Raw genomic sequence first — 6,417 nt, forward strand, 5'->3', positions numbered from 1 at the left:
ACCAACAAAAATTTAATTTTCTAAATTTATAAATTTTGAATCAATTACGCGGGCTAAAGATATGTTTTAAATTAATCTTTCGTGGCCAATTATTATTGACTTAGAACTAAGACAACATATTTTTATGCCTTTTATTTTGCCACATACAAAATTGACCCAGCCTAGTAAGCAAACACTTTTATTTTTTTTTTTGAGAAAAAAAGTTATAACACACTTTGCACATGTGTATTCAAATAAACAAAATTCGTAATTGAATAAATATGCAAATATCGCATGACACCTACATACATATGTTTGTGTGTACAGTGAAACCCCCCTTGGGCGGACACTCACCGTCAGTAATTTTTTGTCCGCCCAAGAGAGGTGTCCGCTCAATGGAAGGGAAGCCTATTTTAAAACTTTTTAATGTTTTAATTAATTGAATAGTCACTATTTCTTATTTGAATAAAAGATATTGATATTACATCATTCAAACAAAAATGTGCATGTATTTTTTCAAAAGTGCATATTTCATTTATGTGCGTAAGTACATATTAAGTAATAACAAAATAAAAATAAATATTACGTTTCAGTCCATAAACTACATAAAAAACTGGGAAATTGTCGATTGACGTAAGTTTTATTTTTAATTTTTTTCAGAGTCAGTACCTTTTTCATCAATAGTTTTCATGTTTTTATCAGTAACAAAATCCAACCAGAAATCTAAATTTTCGGTCCATGTATTTATTATTATCTATTGTTATAAATTCATCAGAATTGGAACTGGATTCTCCAAGTGTGCATAACAATCACAAATGTGTGCATAACAATCACATTTTATGCGGGAAGTCCCCTTTTTTCATTTAGTAGTCCGCCTATGAGGAGTTCGCGTCCGCTCAACGGAGGTTTTTGTTTGATTTGTTATGAAAAGAAATCTTAATGTCCGTTGATAAGAGGTTCGCGTCCGCTCAGTAGAGTTTTTTGTGTCAATTTTATGCAAAATAACTGTCCGCGTCCGGCCAAGAGAGTGTCCGCTTAAGAGAGAGTAATTTGTTCCGAAATTTATACTTAAAACTTGGTATACGAAAAAATGTCCGCCCAAGAGAGATGTCCGTCTAATAGAGGTGTCCGTTAGGAGAGGTTTCACTGTATTTATATATGCGCGTGAATATAAGGGTTTGAATCAATTTATTAAGTTCATATACACGATCCATACATAGAAGGTAATATCAAATATTTAGGGCTTGATAGTAATCGCTTATATAGGATATTTGTATGAAAGTATTTCAGTATGTACATACTATATCATATATTTACACATGTGCGCTACTCTTCAATTGAACACTAACGTTCAAATTCCACGAACAAAAACACACCAAAGCAAACTATTATTTTATTAGTATTTGTCAATGTGCAAAGTTTCGCCTCTTTTGGCAAATAAGTGTTTAAATATTTATTCTGAGTTTCCAAAGGAGCAGCTATCACCACATACGCACAAGCAAATGTATGTATGTATGTATGTATGTGTAGGCTGGATATTGCCTCAACTGCGAAATGGCAGACTTGTTTCATTGTTCCCTTGTGTATTGAGTGCGTGCTTTTATAGCTAAATTGATGCTTTCAAAAGCGGCATCTCCATACATACATATGTATTTACTCACTTCTAGTTAAACAGAATAAACATATGCGTAAGTAAGCTGCAGGGCAATCGGATAGAAATGTACTGATGTGGCTTTAATGAATTTATAACCAAGTAAGCGAGTTGTAAAGCTTAAACAAATATTTTAGGGAAATGCAATTTCAGTTTGTATGTACTACATATTCCGAATATTATTTTATATTATTGCTTTAGTCAAATTCAGTTGTGTAGTAATGATGTAGTAGCTTCGTATTTTGCTAGTTCATCAGACTGTTCGTTGCCAGTACTGTATTCATTTCATTTCATTTCATTTCATTTATTTATTTAAGTCTACACTCTAAAAAGTGCATGTAAAACTACTACTGAAAAGTGTTTATTTTTCAACCAGAATCTGTTCAAGTATACGCACAAGATGTTCAAGATTTGAATTTGAACATGAGTTGTTTAAAATATGCACATCAAATGTTTAAAATTACAAACACTTTGAAAGTAAAAATATATTTTTTACAAATAATAAATACTAAGTGCCAGGGGCGGACGCAGGAATTTATTTTTGGGGGAAAAGGGTTTATACTTCTAAATATATATCATCAGCAAATACTGAAAATTCGCTCTTTAAAATACATTTATGCAAGTTTTATTTACAGTATGAAATAAATAAATAAACTTTCTAAAGTATCATCAATTGCATTTTATTTACATAAAATTTACAAAGAACTCAGACATTCTTAACCGGCTTCAAAAAAGGGGAGGTTATCAATTCTTCGGAGTATTTTTACTTCTTTTATTTATTCCACCGCATAACTTTGCACCGCGTGAACCGATTCCAATAATTATTTTTTTTTTTTACCGGAAAGATGGTACCTTAAGGGTCGTCTCGTAATTTGGTTTAGATCCGATCATTAAATCATGAAAATATTAACGGTTAAAGATGCACTCAACTTTCAGAAGTAATACAAAATTTTACAAAAGAATTTTAATATAAATAAATAAATTAAATAATTTCACGAAATTTTTACACTTTTTTATTAATTTTCGTCGATTTCTGGTTTCTCATTTTTTAATAATTCGAATAACGTAAATTTAACTGAACTTGTATTTTTATCATGTAGCTCATTTTGGTGGAACGAATTCGAAGTTAGCAAATTGAATCTTCGAATGCTTATTAAGTACATATCAGTGGTAAACTTTTTTAGGCTGTAAAGTGTAAAAAGCAACAGTAAGTGAGTATGCATGGCATATTCTTAGGACAATGTATCATTCGCAGTTAAACTTTAAAGAGCTCTCAAGAAAAAAGAAAAATTCTTTCAAAATGACGCACAAGAAATGGAAAAGAAAATTTTTTCTTTCAAAATTTCTTATGTCATTATAAATTTAGCCCCAAAACCCACCCCTTGTGTGCGCTACGTGACAAATTTGATATGTAAAAGTAAACAGACATTGTTTAATTTTGCACACAAAAGGAGAGGAAACTGGTTTCCTCTCTTTATATGCGTAAATTTAAACGAAAATTTTTTAGAGGAAATTTTAAACATTTTATGTGTAAACTGTGAAAATGTGAACAATAAATGTTTAAAACTCAAAAAACAAATTTTAAATTTGTTCTACGCCACACATATGATAAGTAAAAGTAAGCAAACAGTGTTTAAACTGGTTACCTATCTTAATATGCGCAAATTTAAACAAAAAATTTTTAGAGTGTATGATTACAAAAATCTTCCAGATCAGGCGACAAGTTAGTTACAAATGCTAAAGCATAACGGTACAATTAACGAACCCAGTAACAATATCATAAAGGAACAGTAAAGAATGAATAGGACGACGAGCTGCGAGGCATACATTTAGCATTATTAGACGGGAGAGGCTCGATTGGAAAACTGTAGAAAACTTCGTTATACTCCTTCAATTCTGTTGGAGTGCATAGGTAAAATTGGCGCATGCTCTGACTTTGATCTGACTAACGAGTTATAAAGCGTTTTCCTAGTATACGGATCTATGAAGTCCTTTGCATATCAACACAAAAAAGTGAGATTGAAGTAAGCCTTAGGAACAACATAGCTGTATGCTTAACAAACGAAAATACCGAGTAAAAAAATAATAACACCAAGATCCAAGAACTTATTGACACTTCTGCTTTTAAAAGGCTGTAGAAAGTTGCGATTTTTAATGGCAACGTTTTTAGACTCCCGAGACTTTTTAGTGTTCGAAGTGAGGCTATGAATGGCAGTCTCGGTGGATTTGCTTGGTTGTTAAGTAAATTGGTTCCTGTTCAGAAGCCGCTCTCTTAATTTGATGGTAAAACACACGCGAAGAAGAGGTGCTGTGATTTTTAAGAGGATACAAGCAATTTTGTACCACTGTACTCACTCAGATTTAGCCTGTAGGCTGATCGTTGCTTTTTTTAAATTTATTGCGTGGAAATTCTTCTGACACGTGCACTGCCATATTATGATATATTACACCTTTATGCTACTCCCACCAACTGCCCTGCATATGTATGTATGTACGTGTGTATGTGTGTACCTTTGTTTAAGTGCTTAACGCTTTTGAGCTAGGCGTGTGGGCGTTAAATTTTGCAATAGTCAATGGCTTTATGTTTGTGTACGTGTGTATGTATATAAGTACCTATGTACATACTTATATATAGTTCATATCGTTAACTTAATTCACATAGGACCTAACCAACATTTTTTTCGTAACTGCGTTTTTTCATGTATTTTGGTAGGCTAAATTAAAATACAACATCAACAAGAATTTTAGAGTGTTAGTATCAAAAAAAAAAATGAAGAAGTGACGATATGTATGTAGTCATAGAGGTTTGCAATGGAATACATTTTGCTTCACACTGAAATTTTCTATAAAGCTTTGCGCGGGTCGATTTTCTAGTAGATAGTAGATAGTTGGTAAGGGATTCACCCGTATAACAACAACGTTGGACAGAGTTATTCGAGCCGGAATTAACCAGGAACTTCTTAGAATTCTAGAGTGCCCATAGCAGAAAGAATACTCTTATACGTGCCATATAGCCGAGTTGCGGCGCACAATGGCACGACCCATACAAGGTAGCTGGATAAAATAATAACACTACGTGTGCCCCTCTGTTGGTAATATTTAAAACTTACTTGTCTACCAAATATATCTGCATTGAAATTTGTGGCGCTACTAGATTTAACTCAGTCCAATTAGTTGAACAATTCTAAAAATAGCGCATTTTATGTAGTAAGCTTAATTTTCCTCGCTCGTACGTGGCCATAATATTAATTATTATAAGTATACTTTCATTTATTTTTAACTTCTTACAAAGCTAATTACTGCGAATTTCAACAACATTTTCTCCTCCTATTTTTTTTTATATTATTATTGCCTACTTTATTTAAGTTGCTTTCCCTTGAGTACATATGCTATTGCACAGCTTTAAGAATAGAAATGACCCTCGCGATTCATCATAGCTCGCACGTAACAAACTCAATACCTAATTTTTCCTTGAAGTTTACCAGCTGCCAATATTTTTTTATTATTGTTCACTCGTGTACCGTGGCTTATACGTGACATCAGCCTCTCAGTATAATACATACATACATACATATTGAAATACATGTGTAGGATGGAGGATGTATCCATAGAATAGAAAGTAAACGAAAGTGACCGCGTAACTACCCAAGAGCTTGCATTGATATTTACTTTAGTGAATTACTGAGCATACTGAGTTAATTTTTAATGAGCTGCTCTGAACATGTCCAGAAATTGGAAATTGCAAGCATTCGCTTCATTCCCATTTACTTTATCACACACAAGCTAATAAAGTCTAATAAAAGTTATTGATTCGTCTTTTAGTAAATGAAACGATTTCATATGTATGTATATATGTATGTATGTAGTTCAGTATACAACTTGAGCGCCAATAATAGGCCAGTGCTTGGCACTTGGTAGGTGCGGTTGTGTAGCGTGTTACTTACATAAAATTAAATATTAGTATAATATTGAGATAATACACATTTCCTGCCAGAACACAAACACTTAGACATTTTCAACGGCTTCTAAGAAATTTGAATAAATGTACGTAAGGCAATGAGATGGTAAATAAAAAAATGTGAAATCTGTTAAGGGAAGATATCTGTGCGTTGCCTTTCTTTTAGTGCGTTGACATCAGGTCACGTAGGCGGTGAGAACGTGACACATTTTCGACAAGCTTTGCAAAACGAAGATTGCAAACATATGTTAAAAGGAAAAGAAAAAAATGCTCCATTTATGGAAATATCTAAATGCATAATTGGGCCTTTCGTTTAAATTTTAATGCGAAAATAACTTAAATAGTTGTAGGGAAGGAACGTACATTAGGATGGTCTAAAAATACATTCGGAGAGAATAGTTATTAAAAATGTTAGTATCTCACCCACTAGATTATCTAAATGGTAAAAAAGAATAACGGTATTATTTTCTTAAAAACATGGTTCCAAATCTCATGAAGTTATCCATGTATCTTATATGGGGAAAAAACACTAATTCGTATAAAAGGTATAGAATTCTTGAATTTTCTCGTACGAAAAACTCTGTTACTCCTCTGAGGTGACTTTCAACAACAATACTCAATTATGTGTTTACCCCAAAAAATGCAATGGGGGGACCAACCTAAAGTCGTTAGTCCTAAAAAATTTAAAAGTAAACATTAATGTTGTTGGAAGTCCTCTGAAGAGAAACACAGTTATCCGATCGAAAAATGTAAATTTTTAAGAATTTTGTACCATTTCTACGAAAAAATAATATTTCCCTATATAAAATACACGGAGAACTTCATGGGC

Source organism: Rhagoletis pomonella, unplaced genomic scaffold (assembly GCF_013731165.1).
Source record: "Rhagoletis pomonella isolate Grant_MI unplaced genomic scaffold, Rhpom_1.0 Rhpom_scaffold_00578, whole genome shotgun sequence".
Classification (NCBI taxonomy): domain Eukaryota; kingdom Metazoa; phylum Arthropoda; class Insecta; order Diptera; family Tephritidae; genus Rhagoletis; species Rhagoletis pomonella.